The sequence below is a fragment of the Sebastes fasciatus genome, chromosome 10 (assembly GCF_043250625.1).
Source record: "Sebastes fasciatus isolate fSebFas1 chromosome 10, fSebFas1.pri, whole genome shotgun sequence".
Taxonomy (NCBI): Eukaryota; Metazoa; Chordata; class Actinopteri; order Perciformes; family Sebastidae; genus Sebastes; species Sebastes fasciatus.
In genome coordinates, this window is record NC_133804.1 from 13,477,185 (window position 1) to 13,500,297 (window position 23,113).

The 23,113-nt window shown below is 41.8% G+C and overlaps 1 protein-coding gene across 5 annotated transcripts in view; it reads right to left on the minus strand.

Moving 5' to 3' along the window:
• The window catches only part of unc5a (unc-5 netrin receptor A), a 312,108-nt gene that overhangs the window by 270,706 nt on the left and 18,289 nt on the right, over nt 1–23,113 (minus strand). The window lies entirely within an intron of this gene.

Genomic DNA, 23,113 nt, shown 5'->3' on the forward strand with positions numbered 1-23,113 from the left:
TTGCTATGGACCCTCCTGTGTGTCTGAAATAAAGTTTGAATTGAATTGAATTGAATTAAACCATACGGAGTCTCAGCTCAGAGTAGCAGGTGTCATATTTCACACACACGGGACGCTATAAGGGAACCATAACGTTATGAGGCCATCGCTGTGCAGCCGCAGAGCAGCACAGGGCTGGAAACCTGCGGCCCTGCAGCGAAAGCTGGACCGGAGAGGCCAGACACACAGCCACCCGAAGACGGTGATAAGCAGTAATTTCAGGTGTGTTTTTGGATCTCACTTCCCTTATGTGCACCGCTTGTGATTTCATTCCCAGGAATGTCACCTGTCAGGTTGGGCAGTATTATATGTTCTTTAGTAGTCATATTAGTAGTTCCTTCTTTCATTTTTGGCTGGCTGGTAGTGGGCGGGGCTTAACAATTAACCTGGTGGCTCAGGTGTGATAAGGCTGCTGGGTAGCAGCGTGCAGAGGGGATTTCGGCGCTGAACAACCGTGAGAGGGACAGACCCGACACCGGAGCCACTTTTAGATTTTGCCCTGAGAACTGAACGCTATAACCTCCAGCTTTGCTTTGTTTTTGACCAACCACCTACAACAACAAAAACTTGAACAAGAGCCGACTACGGATGCCGTCTGGGCTGGCCGCTCATGTGGAGCTCGTGGTCGGAGTTAGCCGTGGTTGCAGACTAGAGGTAAGTTCACACTACCCACTGCTGGCCAGCCAGCCTTCTCTTTCAATAGCACACTCTATGTTATGAACTTGCCCTAGACACACCAGAAACCGAACTAGCAGTCATTCTCGTAACACGCCACAGACATCCAGTTCGTAATACTGCAAATGCAAGGGCTTCCATCAGTGGGTCATAGGCTCAATCACCACTGCGTTGCCTCATTCAGTGATAGATAGTGACTGAACAGACATTTATCTACATAAAAATCTTCAAGATTATTACTTTAACTTTCTGTAACAACATCTTTGGCTGTGATATGTCTGAGCCAATTGCAGGGCTAAGTTGAGCATAACTGCGTATGTCTTTTAATTAACTGGGAAGAACAGGTCAGCCCACAGATATTGGAAACCATCATACCAAATTGGAGAAATGTGTTTTTGTAATAAATAGCAATGATGTGGTTTTGTGGATTCATTTATTTTGATTATGCCCAGTATTGTTCCACTTCATGAAATTAATTGAATTCTTCATGCGTTCGAGAAAACGGACAAACGAATTAATCAAGACTTGCAAATGGGTCTCTATTCAGCTGTGCTAGGAATTCTGCCATTATGTGTGTATGTGCAAACTGTGTGCATAATGCATTCTGTATGTGTGTTGTTGGCCAGGGCATGTATGGTTTTATAATGATGTGCTCGAGTGCATGACCCTGTCTGAAAACTTGAAGAGCTGAAATGAGTTCACTGACAGTAACATCAGAAAGATTATCACACCGCAGAATGTTATCGTTTAGTTCACATATCTGTTCAAAAGCTCTCTATCAGCACAGATTCACTGTTAACCGCTGATAGGCCTGATAATTACGTTAGCAAATTATCGTACGTTATGTGGACATGACCTCGATCATTTTTGCTGACCTCGATATTGCCTGTTGTGTTTACATGTGAGTTTGTTTTCATAAGAATGTCACCAACATGATGCCAAAATAAACAGCCGGGTTTTCCCTATACCATTATAAGACTTGGACATTGCACAAACCTTGTTCAATTTTGTTAACAGAGTCTATTTTATTTATTGTTTTGATGAGTGGTTTTATTTCATTTATGTTTTATTTGGATATTTTAATATTTTTCCAATTCCAATGGCTGAACATTCTTGAGAATTAAAAGTTCATTGCTCTTTGAAAGAGTGTACTTGCATTATTATGCTATTATATTATCATTATATATGTGGCATAAAATGCTCTTAAAATGACCAATGAATGATATTGTTTATCTCAATTATTTCTGGGACAACATATCGTCCAACAAAAGCAGTTATTGTGAAAGGCCTAACCGATGACAATAAACAGTATTTGACTAATTTTATAAAATCTCTCAACTCTCCCATTTTGACTTCGGCAATATTCAGTTATATTATTATTGAACAACATTTACCATCTTGTTTAAAATTGCATATTAATTATATTTACCATGTTGAACATTTTTTATTCAGTGGTAATGTGCAGTATGGTGGCCCTGACAGCTCAACGCACTGAAACTAAAGGAAATAGATGAAAATAGACAAATACCAAACGCAAATAAAGAAAACATCTTCACCAATTTGACACTGTAATGGGATGCTACAACCAAATATAGAAAATACAGCAGTTTTTTCTTTAGGGAAATCAAGAGCTTATACCTTCCAACTCTGTATTTTTTGTTCACCTTTATGTATTCAGGGGAGGTTCACTGAGAGCACTGCTCTCTTTTTCAGGAACACCCTGATCGCATTCACACAGTTAGACATTCACACCTGGAAGCTGCCCAGTACAACCACAGTCTAAACTGTTATCCACTGAGCTGCTCCACTGGGGAGATTGGGGTTAAGGGCCTTGCTCAAGGGCACCTCAGTGGTGGTAATGAGGGAGGGTAAAGCGCTGCTTCTTCACTTTAGATTTATCCTGCCGGTCCAGGGGATTGAACCGACGACCCTGCGGTTACAAGCTCTCTTCTCTAACTTTTAGGCGGTGGCCCAACAGTTATGTTTCAAATATTTTTATTAGAAAGCATGTGCATATCAGTAGTACAGACTTCTGGGAAGTGCCTCATTTCAGATATGTAGCAACAAAAACAGACAATACTAGGAACTAAAAGCAAAAAAGACAAAAAAAAAGAGACAAGCAGACACGAAAACATAAATAATTAAAATAAAAAATAAACCCACATACAACGCCCTAGGGCACACAAATCGGTAAAACATTAACAACATACACTCACTGGCCACTTTATTAGGTACAAGGTGTACCTAATAAAGTGGCCAGTGCTAGTATTCTCAAATAACAGTAACTCAAATAACCACTCGTTACAACCAAGGTATTCTGCATACCTTGGTTGTAACGAGTGGTTATTTGAGTTACTGTTGCCTTTCTATCATCTCGAACCACTCTGCCCATTCTCCTCTGACCTCTGACATCAACAAGGCATTTTTGTCCACACAACTGCCGCTCACTGGATATTTTCTCTTTTTCGGACCATTCTCTGTAAACCCTAGAGATGGTTGTGCGTGAAAATCCCAGTAGATCATCAGTTTTTTTAAATACTCAGACCAGCCCGTCTGGCATCAACAACCATGCCACGTTCAAAGTCACTTAAATCCCCTTTCTTCCCCATTCTGATGCTCGGTTTGAACTTCAGCAAGTCGTCTTCACCACGTCTAGATGCCTAAATGCATTGAGTTGCTGCCATGTGATTGGCTGATGGGCTATTTGTGTTAACAAGGAATTGAACAGGTGTGCCTAATAAAGTGGCCGGTGAGTGTATATACATATACATTAGGGATGGAACGGTTCAGGTAAAAAATCTGAACCGTTCGGTTCGCTACTCACGGTTCGGGACGTGTATGAATTGTTCGGTTCATTTGACATAAGTTATGAGGCCATTTGTGTATTTTTTTCATGTGGAGTTAGGCTCCCGTTTATTGTCAAACTAGAAATCAAGGCCTATTGAAGGAGGCTTGGACATGGGCGGACATGGGTCTTGAGGTATGGGGTTTAACACATGCGCAGTGTAACTGAAGCTGCGGTCGTGCGTGGCTATTGGCTCAATTTTGGCGAGTGGGGACCAGATTTTACTGCGCATGTGTTGATGAAGCGTGACCCAGCCCCCTTCACGGATGAAGTGCAAAGTGCGGCTGTCAGTCAGTTTAGGTAATGGCGAGTAGGCACGAAAAAGTACAGTTAGAGGATCCACCACCATCGTTTCGCTCTGCTGTATGGGAGCATTACGGATTTAGTGTTACCATGAAAATGATGGAAAAAAAGTGGTGGATAAAACGGCGACTGTGTAAACGCTGTTCATCACGTGTGGCTTATGCTAGCGACAACACTTTGGGTAGAAAAGCAACTCCTCCTCCCCGCAGCATTTAAACAGCCTCTACATGCGGATTCAGACAGGGCAAAAAACATGACTACAGCATTGGGGAGGTTTATAGTGAAAGATATGCAGCCCTGCGCAGTCGTAGAGGACGCTGGATTTCAGCATATGATTAACGTAACGTTACTTGAGCCGCGCTATAATATTCCCTCTCGCCGACACTTAAGCAACACAGTAATTCCAGCAGCAATCCCTTAATGTGTTTTATATTAATTAATAAGTTTTAAATAACACAGTGGCACAGAAATCCAACCGTATTCCTTTCCATTACTCCATTAAAATTTATCTTTCAATTAAGAGCTGATAATCAGGGAATTGAGACGTGTTATACTGTTCATTTTTTTTTTTAGTATAGTTCTGGTTGAGCTTATGCTTCAATTTATGTTGATGGCCTTAGTCTATAATTACATCCTATTTATATGAAAAAAACAAAGCTGCATTTTTTTGTTAGCACTAATTACTGTAGAAGACCTTTTCTTTCAGACAATGAAGAAGTGTTTATGTTCCTTATGTAAGCCATACTTTTCTTAAGGCAAACATTTGTTAACTTAGTTTTGCCAAATAAATGAAAAGCATGTTGAAATCAGAACATGACCACCTCGCTGTAACATAAATGTACCGAACCGAACCAAACCGAACCCAAAACCGTGACCACAAAACCGTGATATGAACCGAACTGTGAATTTTGTGAACCGTTCCACCCCTAATATACATATATAACCCCCCCCTCTCCCCCCCAAACCTTCCTATCCCTGAGCAGTGGTACCTCGGGTGATAAAGACTATGTGTACATTGTGTCTTAAGTGTCCGTCCCTTCTATAGAGGAGATCATCGGTCTCCAAATCTTTTCAAATACCTCCAGTCTGTCATTAAGGATATGTCGGATTGTTTCCAGGTGGACGGTTTCAGAGTCAGTGTCGCTATCCAGGATTTAAACGTTGGCACCTCTTTCTTTTTCCAGAACAAGAGAATCAGATTCTTCACACAAAGGACACCACAGGACAGGACATGATGCTGTGCGCTCTGTAGGCTTTTAGAGCTTTCGGATGCTCTCAGTATAACCAAAAGTGGATCTGGTCTTATTTGAACTTTAAAAATCCTCGAAAAAAATGAAGACATTGCAACCCAAAAATCTTGTATTTAAGAGCATAATTCATAACTATGAAGTAAATCTGCCTCTGCTGGGTCACATTTCTATATTGCTGATTCAAACTGCCTGGCATTCAAAGAACAGATATGAACATAATTCAGGACCTTGTCCCAGATTGGCCCAACAGTTTTTGAGTCATAATCTCAATACAATCATTAAATATTAACTCGTATTTTGTTGAGCTTTTAAAGTTACATTTTTCCTTGCTGATTAAATCAGTGCAACTCAAACTCAGTGAATTTGACAGACTTCACAGATTCTGAACTAAAACAACCTGATTTAACATTCATAGCGCATCACATGCTGTCATTACAGGGGAAGGGAAAAAAATTGGGAAAAGTGCTGTCACAGAGACATCAATGGATATTTTAGAACAGGCAAAGCACAGTTGCTCTGAGGACATGATAGGGTGGTATACCTGTTTTTATCTCCAAATGCTGCCCTGATGTTTTCTGAAGCCTGCCTACGACTGACACAGCCTTCAAACTATTATCTCTCGGCTTCCTTCCTCCTCATCCCCCTCCGCCTTCTCCACTCCCCAGAACATAAAAACACTCTCTGCAAGTCCCTGTCTCAGCAGAAAATATTGTGAGATATAATGATGATGCGACACAGGGAGTAGAAACTGGTGTAAAAAAAAAAAAAAAAACACTTTGTACTCTGCTGCGTGCAATTTCCTCTTCTTTTTTAAGAGTGATTTAAAGGGAAAATTTTTTTTTGAAATCTTCTCAAAATACAAACACTTATATGAGACAATATTACCATCTCAGCTAAAGTGAACGAGGAAGAGAGGTGTGTTTTAATGGAGGAAAATTTAATCGAAGTAAAGTAGCGATTATGTAAATTCCTCCACACAACAATGGGATCATCAATAAGAGTGGGATGTTCATTAGGCTCAGCAAGCCTTAATATATGGATGTTTTGGCTAATACACAGAGCAGATTGGTAAGCAAGCTCACTCATGCGTGATTTCTCTGTTAATCGCTCGACTCTGTATTCAAATGTGTCTGCCGCAATGGGATGTAACATCCTATGCCCTTCTAACAAATCATATTAGCAGTCAATGCAGTCGCTGCAAAAAAAACATATGGAGCTCCTTTTTGTAGCTACAGAGTGAAGACAAGTTTTAGTTTTTATGGATGATATCAGGGACAACAAACTATTTATCTACCTGTGGAGGAAACAAAGCAGCGTGACATTCAAGAGGTAATAGGACTAACATGATGTCTCAGTTTGTTGATGAGTGCATGATGAGGCACAAGTTATTAAGAGATCAATGCATATTCAAATTGCAGAAACTTATTTGAACATTGCGTTTGGTTCAGGTTTTTGCACCCGAGAGGAATGAGAGTATTTGTCTGCTTCCTTTCACACAGACACTCAGTTAAAATAAATGTAATATCAAATAAATCAGAGCAATGGTGCATTTCCAGGTATATCAATCTAGCAAATAAACTATAACGCCATTGGTTATTGTGCTTTTTTATGATAATGACAAAAAGTGACATGCTGTGTAAATGTGTTGCATTCCTAATGGACTAACCCTATAATCATGTTTAGTTTCATCAATGGAGAAGTGATGCTTTATGCGAGATAATGTTGTATTTCCATCCTTTAACTGCTTAACCTTTGATTAATGATGTTCAATTATTTTAAGGATAATATTAACTGTAAATAAAAACATAGATTAAATTATTTCTTTTTGAAACATGTAAAACATCTAGGGGATGTGAAACCAGCCCTGAGTCATGTCTGCAGGCATCATATGGCCCCAATACCCTCTATAAACAAGGTACGGTCATGCATGTATAAATAGAACTGGATACAACGTCGGGGGCGAGGCCCTGTTCATTACGATGAAAGTTGCTCAGTGGCGCATGAAGCCAAAAAAGTTTGACTTCCTGGGCCACTATAATGATGATATAATATAATTAATGATTACATCTATGTTTCTTCAATACATTTTGACTTTTGGACTCCAGACTGAGACAATTACAGAGACAAGGAGCGTGTTGCCACGCTCACTGTGAGTGTGTGTGTGCTTGAGAGAGAGACAGAGAGAGAAGGGACGGTGGACACAATGTTTCCATAAACTAATAATAACTAATTGAATGTCAACATTATGAATGAGGCTTCATGCAGCCCTACGAGCCACACAACACTATTTTGAATATGACAAACACGAAAAACAGACCAACCAGCCTATTATTTTATTTTGTAGACCGCTTCTTTATCCAACTTATTTTCAAGTTATATCAAATGTAGGTTATTATATGTCTATTTAAAACACGTCTGGTAGTTGTTCTATATGACTGGAGTATTAACGGCCATATTGGCCATAAAAAAAAAAGTCGAGCATAAACACTGCCTGAGAGGTGAAATCCAGGGCACAAAAAAGTCGACACCGCTCCTCCCCAAGTAATAAGTACTTCAATAAGATGTTAATTTCAGACACTTCAATTTGAACATGATAAGGATATCTATTTGATCCCTATAGGAAATATTTATAGCTAGCAGCCAAGCCATTTTCAAACTTGTTTCTTGATATACAAATATAGTAGTTGTGGTGTTAATGTTAAAGAGGTACTGCACACTAAAACGTGTTTTTAGTAATACGTACATAAATAAGTAAACTAGTAATGTGAATAAATTAAAACAAGAGCACGACAATGTGTGTTCTGTATATTTTGAAAGTGACATGACTTGGGGTTTTTATCTGTCTTCACTATCATTCTAGTTAGTATTATCTCACAGCTGAAAATAAAGAAGTTGATGCCTTTTCTCTGCCAGAAGTCATTGTAAAAGCAGAAGTAAATGAGGAACGCTCAAGAGAAGTGGGCACACCACAAAGGTAAATTACAACACTTCGGATCTTTAGCAGTGAGAGTATCGGAGGGGGATGTATTGGCTTTACTTACCAAGTCAATAACTTTTTTAGTAGTGTGAAGTTTTAGCTTTGGATACAATCTGCACTCATCTGGTTGTGTTTTAAAGAGGAGTCAGCCGTTAAATCATGTTGAAAGTGTGGATCCCGCTTAACAACACAAACAACCGTAGCCTTAAACTTCCTTAGTTAAAAGCTCAGCAGTAAACTGTGAATGACCACTGTCAACAGCAACTTATCAGAAGTCATCTATACTGATTCTGTCTGTACACTTCAGCCCAGTCTCACTAACTACTGTCTAATGAGACAGCTGACCCCGCCGGCTCAGGCAGCCCACTCAGCACAGCACACTTCAGAACTGAGACAGTAATCGGTTAACGGAAAAAAAAAATCAATGTGGACAATTTAGAAGGCTTTAAGAAACAACAATATGAAGAAAACATATTTTCCTTCCAGAGTTTGATTGCAGTTTGGTGTCGGGGCCGTCTTATTTTCCACTTTTGAAATGATCAGCAGCGTCATTGCAAAATGACCCGTCTGCATCGTCTCACACTGCAGTGTCTGACCTCTCCTTCTATTCTTGATGCACGCAGGCAAAGGCAGCGCGTCATCTATTTATTTACTATCACAAACTGCAACAGATTCCTCTCCAGCAGCATTTTAGATGCACTTCTTAAGGAAAAAGGGATGAGAAAGACAAGTGAACTCAACCAAAGGCCTACAGCATCCGGCAGCGTTACTGCTGCCGTCTCCTTTCTGACCGGGGTCTGACGCCTTTGTGTGCAAATAAGCGCTGAGGAAAAGAGAAGAACAGTGCAAGAGGTTCTGAGCTTTCTCTCTCTGTTTTTGAGTGGCAGAATGTACCCCTCCCATGAATACCAAGGGCAACCTGCCTCCATTATTCATAACCCAGCTGTTCTAAGGTGCCCATATTTACACTTATATTGCAGAACCAGCAAGTGGTTTTCCCTTTTTAATATTGTGGCTGCCAGCCCTCTCAGACTTCTTCAGCTGTAGGACCAGCCAGAGTTGCTCTGGGGCAAAAAGTGCTCACTGATGGGTGGCAGGCTGCTGGATTTATAAACAAGGCCTGGTAATATCATATTTGCTCTTTGAATTATTGAGCAGAGTTTTATGATGCTTTTTAAACTATGAGAATTTGATTATAATTTGATTATAAGCCAGCTATAGTTCCTGAGGATGTCTACTTGATTAGGTTATTCATACGGTTTAAACTGTAGCTCAGGGACGTCTGAGGAATAATGAACTGCAGAGTTTTACCGGGGCGAAAATCTCAATCCAGTACACACAACTGCAGTGATCAACAGTCATTACATGGCCACCAGCAAGCAGCCCGGGCAAATGAATAACACATGAATCCCTGTTGATGAAACATTGGAGAGTAGTTACCAGTACCCAGCTGTCTCATTGAGATAGTATTCATCGCCAAGTGGAGCAGATCTGGTCGGCATACAAGCCAAGCAGGTGGTACAAGTCTCATGACACTACGGGGGAGACTGCTAACAGGTTTGAAAATGACCTGGTCCGGCAACCGCAGGCAGATTGTTTCTGTGTCTCCATTTCCCTAATAATCCCTCACAAGGACAGAGGCCGTTTTGCTGGTGTCTCTTACACAGACCCAGCCGGCCGATCACAGATATGAGTCAGATATGTTCTCACTAGACGTCTCTAGTAGATACTGTTGCAGATCTGTCCCTGGTGGCTAAAAAAAATCCATGGCCAGCTACTGCAGTTTGAGCTAGTTTATCCTCTGCACCGGTCAGCCTGCCGGTGACTTGGGCTACACTCCCCCCAATCCTGTTCAACCCCTCCCGGGATTCAAGATGAGAACACGGCCGAGAGCGGTGACAGGATGGAGTTACGGAAAGAGACACATATCTTATTTATTGTATGTGGTCAGACTGCACGGGAGGTTTTGGGCTTAGCTGGAAATAGCCATTTGTATCTGTTGTTCTTTTACATCACTTCCCACCAGGGACACCTTCAGCTGACACCATCTGAGACACTGTAAACACATTTTGATGTGAATTATACACCTACAACACATGGAAGGTGTCTGAACATCCATTGTTCCTTGTTACTGTAGATATCTACCAGTTATGAGGAAACACTTTTTGCAGCACACGGTGAAATTTGACACATTTGATGAGTAAGTGAGCAGCGTGCAGGTACTACTTTCTAATTAGGCACCCTTTAAGGTTTTATACAGTAAGTTGTCACTAATGGATGTATACGGGAGATATATGTCCTGTATACCTCCATTAGAGAGGTACTGGATGGATACAGGGATACAGGAGTCGCTGTATACCTAAAACCGCCGATGGGTAAAATGTACCCGCTATTAGAATGCACTGATTTTCAAGGTACAAGGTTAATTTATTTATCATTATACAACACAGGGTTGCATAACGCAATAAAACAGTTGTAATCCCTTTATGCGTCTCACAACAACAGTCACACAATCAACCCAGGACACGTCGCTCAGTCCTGAAACCTCCCACCATCACACTCTTCCTCACTCAGTGAGCAAGTCTAATGCCTGATGTACATTCATAAATCTCTCTCTCTCGTCCATAGTGAAGGTTAGCCTATGACGCAGCTCTATTACACACAGCAGTAGAAAAAAGGCGTTGACATAGCAACATAGAATATTTTTCTAAACACACATTTATAGCACGAAAATGACCGCATTCTATGTAGTGGTACATTTTACCAGCTGACGCTTATAGCTATAAATTAAAAGCTGCACGACTGATTGAAATTTTATCGAAATCGCAATACGACCTGTTGTAATTTTCAAATGGCAGGAGGCGCAATATTTGTTAAAGGCGAAATGTGTATCCAAATGCCATTTTAAATTAAATATTGTGGTGCTGCGGAGATGTCCTGGCCTACACATCATATTCTACTGACCTAAGAAAACATCTTTGTTTGGTCCAAATAAAATATAGGAACATTACAGAACATTATTTAAGGGATAATGCCCGACGAGCTGTCCATTATCAGGAATTAATGGACGACGTGGAGAGATGTCAGGATGCTGGCTTCAGTTCACTTAACGGCCACAGGTGTCATTAATAACGAGGATCTTCTGAAAGTTACATATTGTACCTTTAGAGGAAAACATAATCCTTTATCAAAAACATTTTAAATCACCACATTTTGAGATACATGGTTTTCATTGCACAGAGCCGATTTATAACTGCATAATTACAAAATAGAAAGGGATTTTTCACAACCTGCCGACCTGAAATCTGTCCTTATTAGTAGCTTATAAAGCAGTAATACATTACATAACTATTTAATAAAGCCATTCGTTACAAGCTTATTATAAAAGGGAGCCTTACTAGAAAGTGGTACCATAATATAATTTTCATATTAAAACTCAAGTAGTAAATTCTCTCACATATTATGAAGATCTCTTTTTTCCTAAGAATATACTGCAGTGCTAATGGAGCCATAATGTTATGTATGAGGCTGGCTGTGCATCAACATGTCTGCAAACACAGGTAAAACCAAGACGCTGATACAACAGCGAGATAAATGGGTCACGGCTGCTCGCAGAGGGACGGAGAAGCAGACAAAGATGCAGAGGTGGGGGAACAGTGTGTGTGTGTGTTTGTGTGTGTGTGTGTGTGGGGGGTTGTTAATACAGGTGCAGTGCATCATTTGCATGGCTGCGGCCTTAGTTTTGTTGTTGTAATTGTTGTTGTCAGTGCTGTTGAGTCACAGGAGAGCGTCGGAGGTGATGATGTCACGGAGACTGTCTGGCATGTAGGGCAGCAGCTGCCTCATTTCTGAGCCGTTCCACATTTTTGCGCATCGTCGTGAAGGAGATGTCATCTGAGCAGAAACCTATCTGACAGCCGAGAGTGAAATGAGGTGAGAAATCAAAGTCACATTCTATTTGGGAACGTCTCCGTGGTGCCTATCTGCAGGCTGAGATCACCAACAGCCTCCCTCTCTTCCTCCCCTCTCTCTCTCTCTCTCTGCCTCTTTCCCTGTGGTTCCACGCAGGATGGGCCCCTAAACATCCAACATGCACACATGCATAGACGCTTACACCTAGGCCTGTACGGAAATGTGTGTCAATTTTCCAATTCCTGGGGAAATTGTTTTTCTGGTTACTGTGCTAAAAAAAAATGCATGAAAAACACGTGTATATAAAAAGACTGCAGGATATGTACAGTAAGACACTATCATTTCCTTCTCCTCAGGGTGTCTTGCCACAATATGTTAAATAGATAGTACGCTCCATATCTAGCACAAGCTGTGATTTATGTCTATATTAGTTGACATTAATAGTTAAAGAAGCCTCATTTTGAGCTTGTTTACTTTTAACATGACTTCCCCCCAGAGAAGCTAGCGTGTTAACACTTTATAGCTTCGGCTCCCCACCAACAGGAGAGTAACCCGTTATTGGTCGGGGAAAGTAGCAGGATGGATGGCTCCTTTCACAGCCTGTCTATTAGTTTTCATTAGGCGGCCCAGGGAAACCCGGAGATTTATAGGCCGCATTTGCTTTAAATTCAGCCCTGCAGGATTTCACCTGATTGCTGCATGGGACAGACAATGATCAGCTCCCATCCGTCTCAACTTTCCTCTTCCATTTCCATAAATTCTACCTGTCTGTGGGAGAACAGGAGCCTGTCATAGTCTACAATGTCACAGCGAAGACATCCACCTCAGCTGGACTTCTAGTTGCTCCAATCCCCGGCTTATTCTGCCAGGGCTTAGCGGGGATCACTGCTGACAGATCCGCACCTCGAGTTGTTCGCGTCTGAAGACATGTCAATCACGACCGTTCGGGGACACTTCCTCATGAAACAAAAATTACTTTTCTCCTTCCTTTAGTCGAGGCGATATCCGGGACATTTTTCTAGCATGAATGTTACAAGCCATTGATTTTTCTGGGTGACCCAGCAGAGCCGGCAGGTCAATCAAAGATGTTTGCCACAGTGAGAAAAATAAAAGGGTGATTTTCTCAGAATGGAAATAATTAAGCCACTCTACTGCATTCGCTGAAACATATTATTCCAGCCACCGTTGACACAGTTTGCCCATTATTCACCAGACAAACCGTGTGATGAAACGGAGGCGAGAAACTTTAGAAATAATGCGATTTAATCTCTCTTCTTTCAAGTGACCGGCTAACACCTTTTCATTTCATTTGTTGCACTTGTTTTTCTTGACTTTGAGTGATCATCAGCCTGATCGTTATTCCAAACTTCTCTCAGAGAGGATGTGATCGCTTCCATTATGCAAAGCAATGTCATACAGCGCGTCCAATGATTAATCTGAACTGGCATGGTGATATAGGATTTCCTCCCCACAGCTGGATCGATGGCTTCTTCCTCAGCTGGGTAAAGTCTGGGATTTCATTAACCCATTTAGAAAAGACTTGACCATCTTTTGTGAGTTATTATAAAAAGGGTAAGAAGGCCAAATGCATTCTTTAGCTAAGATGACGTCCTCTCGGGTTGGCTTTTTTTTTTCCTCTTTGGCTGTTAGCCTACAGAATAGAAATGATGATGATGATGATTTATGTGCATTCCAGTCAATGGCAGATAAATCCCTGTGTTTAACCAATCAATAATGCTGCAATCCATCAATTGTATTTCACTATTCCTGTCAGAGCCGCTCTCCTCCTTTAAACAATATTTTGTATTCACCTCGTTGGTCATGAATAAATGTTTTGCTTAGAAATTCCAAACCTCCCATTTTGTTGGCAGCCATGTAACTTCAGACCTCGTCTATGTTTTATTCATATTTCTTCCGTCCGGGCGGCCGAACTAAAAAGCAGCAGACCTGATGTATCTGATGTTTTCATGAGATCACACTCAGTCCGAAGCATGTTTTCCACCTCTCTCTCTACTCTTTCATTCAACCCTGATGGCTGAGCCCCATCTGTTTCCACAACATTAGGTTACAACACATTAGCATCGGAGGAGTCTATCCGTTCGAGCCCAGCAGCCTGGTGTGGTTGTGAAAGAGGCAGGCTGCAGCCATCATCGTGTGCGTCTGAATGGCCCTGTCTGTGAGTCATTCCGCCCAGTGAGCTGCTCCTTACTGCCTGTTCTCGGGGAAGAGCAGCTTTCCTTCTCTGTCTGATTGTTGCTCCTGTGGAGCTGAACCGCCTTCTGTTACCAGGCCTGAGGGACAGCCTGCCTTGTTCACACACACACACACACACACACACACACACACACACACACACACACACACACACACAAAAAAAAAGAAAAAATCAATTCCTCATTAAACAAATTTGTAAAGGCTGCATCAAAAGGTGTTCAACATTTGCTTTGGGACAGCTGTCAGTTTGATGCGACCTTGAGAAAACGATGCGTCGCCTGACAAATAGCGTGCACGCCTGTTGAGGAAGAAGGTGTTGCTTTTGTCTTACTCCTGATTGATAGTTGGGTCATCGCTCCTTTCACTTTCTAACACGGAGAAACAATGGCTCGGCGGCGCACAAATCAAAAGGCAAATCGATAGGAGGGTGTGTGTCTATCTGTCTGACGGTGTGGGGATAAAGTCTGGATATTTGCAAATGCGAATGAAACGCAAAGAGAAAATCTGAAATAGGATGTGAGAGAAAGAAAGAGATAAAAAAGGCCGAAAGCAGACTGGAAGAAACTCTAAAGTCCCGTCACAGGCCAGAGGAGGGAATGTCATCTTCTCCACGTCCTCTCTTGGCAGAGGAGTGGAATTACCCATCCTTATGTGCTCGTACATCTTTTCTTTTACAGATGACCAGCTTTCCCCTTTGGAATTGACACCCACAATTTATACTCATTTCACTTCTCTCCACAGGCCGCACAAGGGCTCCTTGCTGAGGTGTACCTGCCACGGCTATCAATAGAGTGAGTCGTCATGGGCTAGCTAATGCAGCCCACTCCCACTGAGGTAATCCTTCAGAGGCGTCCCGCGGCCAGAGAGAAATGTCAGAGCGCTGCTGCGAGGATCAGTCTATCCTCGCATACAGAGATGGAAATATATCTTATTTAAGCCTGATTTAATTTGGGCTTCTTGGCACTGGTGAGCGGAAGTGTTGTGTGTAGAACAGAGGGTGGGAGCTGGGGATGCAAGAAGTCTGTCTTTATTTAGAGAAACTGGCTTCGGTACAACATAGGCCAGATGCACCGCAAACTGAACTGACAGATGTAGTGGACGCAGATATTTCTCTGCTCAGATTACCACCTGCACGGCCATATGAATATTTACTGAATGCTGGAGTTTCTGCTGTAATGCGGCTGCCACGATCGACCGTATTCTGCCATGTTGTACTGTATATAGGGAAAGCTGGCAGTGTTTGAAAGCGTAACATTGATAATTCATTATGCTCAGTGGGGGATTGGCTCAAAACTTATGAATAAAACTTTGTGAAACATCTAGTTTCACCAGGTTTTCACCTGCGTTTTGGGATCCCTGCAGTGAAGAGATTCCACTGGGATCTAATAGTGGTTCACATTACAGTCTTCTCTTGGTTGCACAGGCTAACAAACTCCAGGTGGGAAAAAAAACTCATCAGTTTTAAAGGATACTAATGATTTTCCATGTTTTACGTCATTAACTAAAAAAAAAAAAAGCCTTACTTCATAATCAATACATTCCTGCAGGGCCGCAAGGCAAACGGGAACCCCCGCCAGGCAAAAAAAATAATCATTTTTTTAATGCCAATAACGCCAGATATCCAGTGTTTACCCTATATTCATCCTGCACCGGCACACTGCAGTGAGTCCATGAACAAGGCAAGTGTCTGTGGTTAGTTCACATGTCTGTAATAATAGCAGGACAGTTATCTAAACTGCTAAAGTCAGTTGAACAAGTGAAGTACAGATGAAAACGGTTACCAGTTTCACGATAAACCATGGTTAATTTCCAGACGGTTAGTATTACCATTAAACACTGTACTGTCCAGCATCAACCAAAGTTAGCAACAGTCTCCCAGGCGCAGCATGCAACATGGGTTTGTTTTGCGTCAATGAAAACATGGCAGAAGGCAGTGACAGCGCTCCAGAGATTGTTCAGCCTTCTTAAGAGGACCAAGTTTGAAGTGTGGTCGTATTCATGTGTTAACATAAGGTTTTGGCTAGCAGTGTTTGGGGTAACGCATTACAGAAGTAACAAGAATATATTACTTCTAGCAGTAACAAAGTAATATAACACGTTACTAATAGTATTTCAGTAATGTTATTACATTTACTATGTCAAGTAATGCATAACGAAATTAAGTATTTTCCTTTTTCCATTCATCTACACCGTGTCAGAAAAAAAAACTATTAATAATATAAGCGCGCAATTTGAATACAAAGTGGTAACCACAGCATGTGAATGCCTGAGTGGGCCTGGACCCGGGCTCCATCTAACAGCTCTAAGATGAGGCGATGATATTCATCGTATTGCTGTCTCCGGCGGATCGTGTCATGCATCCACATCCTCCTACTTGCTCTACAGCTGTCAGACTGAGAGGTGACAAACTCATCCATAGAAAGTATGAGGGCAAGCATCCTCCGGTTGGTGCTCATGCTGATAAAAGAATATCAAACAAATAGATAGTAGCCCAAATAGATAATAAAAAATCAAAGGGGCGATGCTAGTCTATCATACAACGGCGGTAAGAGTGGTGATATGTCAAGATATTGTTGTCATAGAAACAAAACGCACGCGCAGCAAGCGTTTTTTTGATGACGCGCTGGGATGAGGCACTCACTAACACCCTGCCGGTGCTTTTCTGCTAGAGAAAAACACGGTATGGACACACGCACTCAGGCCATATAATATCGCCCACCGCTGGATTTGTAATGAACTGCAATAAACTTTTGTGCTTTGATTACCCGCTATGAAACAACATTACCCTCTTCCATTTTATAATGCCTAATGCCAAGTTGTACTTCTGCGGTTATTTTGGTGACAGTAACGCAAAAGTAGTGTAATCAGTAACGCATTACTCTACACAGACAGTAATATTGTAAAGTGACTAGTAATATGTAATATATTACATTTTGAAAGTAACTTGCCTAACACTGTTGGCTAGTGCTGCTGCTTTTATTTGTGGTTTTCAATATAAAACTTGGTAAAATGATTTCAGTGTGTGTATTAGGGCAACCAAGTGTCCCACTTTACGAGGGACTGCACAGCATTTTTATCCCTTGTCCCACATCCCACATATTGAGATGATGTCCCGCATTTTCATTGGCTCTAGTTTTCAAAAGTCAAACCACTGCAGGACAGACGCTTTTTTAAAATCTGGCTTTTATTCAATTGGCTGTGAAGAAAGCAGGGAAGGCTGTCATCACAGGGCTTTGTTTGCTGTCAAAATGCACACACGTGGGTCAAGTGCGGGTTAACATTTCACCGTCTTTGCTACACTATGCCCAACGGGGAAAATTGCGAGTCACCCCAAAGTCACAAGCTATGCAGATTTAGGCGGAATATGATGGAAAACTACAACACAAAGAAAAGGAAGAGCAGCTACAACAAAGACTGTGAAACTACTTTAGGCCAGTGAAAGGCGGTTCTCTGAGTTTATTGTGAAAATTGCCAGTTATTTTTCAATTTCACACAGCTGGAATATGACATTAAAGCGACACAGTTCATGTGAGTCTCACACAAAATGTGTGGCTCAAAAAGAGATGTGCCAATCTATGGATGCATTTGGGCAAAGCATAGAGATGGTTCAAGATAAGGGGCAGCATAGAAATGTTTATATTTACGTTAGATAGACAATATATCAAAATTGTAGACTATACTCTCAGCATTAGTAACGTGTCCAACATTGTCCCACACAAACATACTCTTTGTCCCACATTTGTTTTTTTCGGATCTGGTCACCCTAGTGTGTATATTAGTACTTTTTGAACCTTTTCAGCACATTTTAACAACACTACGATAATACTAATAACGGTCATCATTTTGGTCACTATAACTGGGATATGAAATTTTCGCACCGTTTCATCTCTACAATAAAATGAAGATAACGTTGTCGGTTGCCTACCGGTAATAAACAGGCTGCACATTCACATTTAAAGAGGACAAACAAAAGACATGATGAGTAGGTCATGCTAACATGTGTGTTGACTCAGTAGAGATAACATTAAATGAGTCGATCTACAGGAGAATAAATATTTGAACGTAATACAGAATGCCTGAGAGCCTTACTGCATTATATTTCATTATATTTTGAATTGTCTGCCGCCTGTGTTTTCCTTTCCATAAATAAAGACATTTCTACCATAAACTGGTGCATAAAAAACCACCAGAATGCAGGAAATGAAGCGTTTAACAGTCCAAATTTCACAGAGCCCCCTGCTTAATACGTGTCCCCCCCGCACCCCCCAACATTGAAACAACACCTACGCCCTTGCCTCCATCTGTTGTATGCATGGCTTCAGATATTTCATGAGGTTGGAGCGGCGTTGGGAGGTGTTGTTCTGTTCCTGAAGTTCTCCAGCTCTCTGCTCTCTAATCCATACTGACAGAGGGAGCTCTGCAGAGAGGCAGTACAACAGAGGCTCAGCTTCCAGTAGTCTGTAGTCTGCTGGGAGAGCAAGGTTCCTCCTTTGTACGTGGAATATATTTATTATGCCTTAATAAAGAATGCAGTTATGTCATTCTGAATGAATAAATCAATAAAATGAATTCTGTTGACAAAGGAAACACTTCCCTCAATGATGTGAAGGTCCTCGTGCCCCGATTTGATTATCTCCATCAGTGTCTTTTGTTATTTCTTTAATGCCGCGGGAGATGTACTGCAGTGTTAATGCTCGCAGGCCACTAAGAGCTTGATCTATCTGTGTCTCCTGTCCTCTTAATGAAAGTGCAGAGACATTCACCCTCCGTATTGACCTCTCTGTATGGCAAATGGCTTCATAGCCTCACACTCGAGTCTGCTGATTACCGCCTCAATGCAAACAACGCTCACAATCAGCCCTCTAATAGCTTTTCTTCCACCGAGTCAGCCACAGTAACCATCCTTTGTAATAACTACTGATACAGTAGAGTGGGCAGGGGGAGATGAAGAAATTTTCAGCAAAACAAAGAGACCTTGTCGGCGGATGCAGTCATCTTCAGGAGTGAGGATGGGACAATAACAGACGGAGGGATGAATTGTTGGACCTATTAGATGTGAGTGGATGTGAGATGGGGATGAGCATCTCAGCGACGGCAGCATATTCCAGTCCATTTCTAGCAAAAATACTATTTGTTTCACACAGGGAGTATTGTGTTGAGTGCTCTGGCATGTTTCTCTTCTTGGAAATGTTCATGGTTAAGGCAGGGTCTTGACTAAACAGATAAACCTATTATTCCAATACATCTCCATCGCTGCAGACTGCGAGTGTAATATATGAACATTCAATGGTGATTGAATAGCTCTATCACCAAACGAGAAGAAAATGCAAAGGGAAGAAAATGCCATGCACACAATAATCTCTTCCTCCTTTTCTCTCACCTCTTTTCTCACACACACACACACACACACTGAGATATGTGCTGTATTTTCAGACCTGTTGTCTGGGAGACCATTCCTTGTTTAGACGTGTTGTCAAGGAAACAAAGATGGAGAAAAAATCTGTTCGCTGAAAATTTTCAGAAAATCCATCTGCTAGGTTGGAACGAGCAAAAAGTAACGCTGGAGCCTAGTTGGATGAGTGCTTCCAATAAAATATATCTTCCAAAGGGAAAAGGGGTTTTATTGATTTTGCTACTGTGTTATTAATATAAAAATGGAGCCTGGTTGTTGTAAATAAGCCCGGTGATTTCTTTTTATTGCGGTCCAGCTGAACCTTTTTATCTATTGAGCTGAAAATTGTGTGGGACAAAAAAATCTACCATATAAGTCAGGATAATTACTGCCTACCTGGCCTCCCCTCTCTATAATTCTAAATAACAGGATGTCCAAATGCTTATAATCACCTATGATTACTGGTGAAAAGGTTAAGCTGATCTAATCCCTCGGTCCAATTTGCAACAAAACCCAGGGAAATACTACACAGACTTGGGGATTTGTGAGCTGCTCGTTAGGGACGCTGAATGATCAGATTGTTGCTGTGGGAGAATAATAGCATGTTCTGCATAAGGAGGCACAGCGTCATTTCATTGCAGTTGCGTTACCCAGGAGAACAGCAGCAGCTGGACATCCGAGGTAGCAGACACGATGCATATTGTGCGAGAGATTAAAAAAACACAGTGTGGCCTAAATATCATCCCACCACAGCTTGGTTTCCTCCCTTTTCACACATCCCCTGATTCTGTCACATCTTCACTGTTCTACTCCGCTGCGCCCCCCTCCCTTGCTCCGTATCTCGCCGTTTCACATTGTATGTTCAGAAATGCCGTCATTCAATAATCATATCCTCCTGTTACGCACGTGCTGATAAACCTCACAAACACAATTTCCCTTCTTCCTCTGACAATCGCATGTTTTTATAGAGGATGAATCATTCATTTCGGCATGCCTCTGAATTTGCCCTGGCTTCAAGGTTCAGGCGGTCGCATGGTTGGGATTTGCCGTGTCCCTTGGTGTCACCTGGCGCTGATCAGTGGCAATCAGGACTGACAGGAGCATTCAGAAGTGGGACAACCTGCACACTGAGGACCTCAGGTTTAACCCCAGTGCTGTGACACAAACACATCACAAGTCATCAACACTGCAGCAACAATTGCTCAGGAATCCTTTGAGGAGCCTACTTGCTCTCTTTTTTTTTAATTTTCCTTCCACATCAGGCACTCCTGTGGATTCTGCTAAGAGCAGAGGCTGAGGTGCCATCACATGCCGTGATGCTCCCGCGCAGCCCGGGACACATCAGCTTCCCTCTGGTTGCATCCGAGTGAGAAAGCCCTGTCAACACGCCCAACACAAGGGGCTCGTCTTAAGGAGCAGAGGGAGACAGAGGAGAGAGGTGGAGGATGACAGAGGGAAGGAGGAGGAGGCGGGAGACGGGAGCTAGGAAGCAGGAGAAGTAGAGGTCATTGAGGGATCTGACAGCGGAGGGCAATGCCAAGCCTCATTTAGAATTCACTCCCTGAGAAGCAGCTGTTACATCTTTTATTGGAGGAACAAAAGAATGGCGTGCTATTTTCATATGAGAGCAATTTTCTTAAGAGTAGCATCTAAAGGGACAAGAGGGAAACAGCGGTGTGTGAGGGAAAAACTAAATTCCGCTTTCAGGAGTACAAATATGGCCACCATGCAGCTCATTACTCGCTGCTCGCCGCTTGGTGCTTGTTGTCTGCAGTGCAGGTTCTCACCCTGTCATTGTTTGGGTCAAAAGCCATCTCAGATGGATAGCCAGGGGAGTTGTCTCCAACACTTCCAGACAAATCAATACCTGAGATCCGGTTTTATTTCTGCAGTGGCCCTCTTCTCTTGAAAATACAATTTTTGGCACACTTGTTCCATTTGAGTTTCATTTAATTAAAACAAGGAATCGCTCAAGTGTAAAGTCTAATAACTGTAAGACAATATCTTAGAAGCACGCGCGGAAAAAAAGACACACAGCATATTAGTGCATAGCAGAGAAGGCATTTCTCTGAGTCTGAAAATGAAAATGGAAATTGCAGTTGCAGCCTCCCACTTTTGGTCAGCAACCGTGATTCAAAAACTCATTATGATTTCCTTGCTTGGCATTTTAATACACTGTGGGGGTAAATAACAGGATTGTCCACCACTGTTTGGAAGGCTGGTGGGCAAATTCGTGTTGTTAAAAGTTGGACAGATGCACAGAGAAGGAAGTTTTCAAACGACAAGTGAGCAGAAGAAAGTAAATGAAGAGGCTGTCTGTTTAGCAACAAGCTGTAATAAATGACTATGTTGATGTCAGTAATAATACTACAGTTACCAATTTTAAAAATTCGCCAAATCAGAGTGAGCTTAAATTAACCAAAAACTGGCCAGTCTTGTGGCCTACTTCTCTGGCTGGATGAAGGCCAGCAGCTGAAGCATGTTGGTTAGATGTTATATTGTTCTGTGAATGAGCCATTTAATAGAGGTTTTTTAATCTTGTCGCTGTGTCTTGGCAAGACATTTTCCTTGGCTCACGTCTCTCGGCTAACAGCGATTGTTTCATCCCCTCAGCAAAAAGCACTTGTGTGATTACACACCCCCATGCCTGCCATATATGTTTTAATTATTTAAAAAACTGTATTTCACATGTATTCCACTTTGAGTCACACGCGTGTATGAAGATGGTGTACCAGCAGGGGGCAACAAAACCACTTAGTTAGGATTAGGAATGGTTGCCTTAAAATAAGTACGTAAACTAAGTACAATACGTAAGGAAACAATGCAACACAAGGTAAACACATCACAAACATCACTAAAAAAATACATTACAAACGTCTCCGGGAAGTCCTGTGTTTGTTGGACTCATCCACCTCCCCTCCCGTCCGACATAAGCGGTCTTTCTCACTTTTTATTCTACGTTACTGGCTCTGATCGTAGCAAATTTGCTCTGAAACATTTACATTGCAGTCAGGACACATTACATGGCATACAAATGACATGCCAAAAGCAAGAACGGTGTTCTTATTGCACACTTTTTCCTTGCACATTATCTTGTCATTCATACGCCTTTTCATGCGACGGGGCAGATTCACAACTGTTATACAGTTTAAAATAAAGATCAAAATTGAACAGCAGGACCAGAGATATCTTCATATTTATTCCATGCATTCTTCTGCCTTGTCAAAACCTGGTGCCTACCTAGTTACCCACATTGCAAATCGACCACCGACACACCCACACCCACACACACACACACCCACACACACCCACACCCACACCCACACCCACACACACATTTTTTGCTGGTGCTGACTCCAGTGACATCACTTGAGGCAATTTATCAGACTTTGCATAGCTCCCTCTGGAGCTATAACAGGCTTTATACTAACTTTTTTCGCATTATACACAGGACAGATTACTAGAATACTCAAGTAAAAGTACTGTACTGTGTAAAAATGTAATTA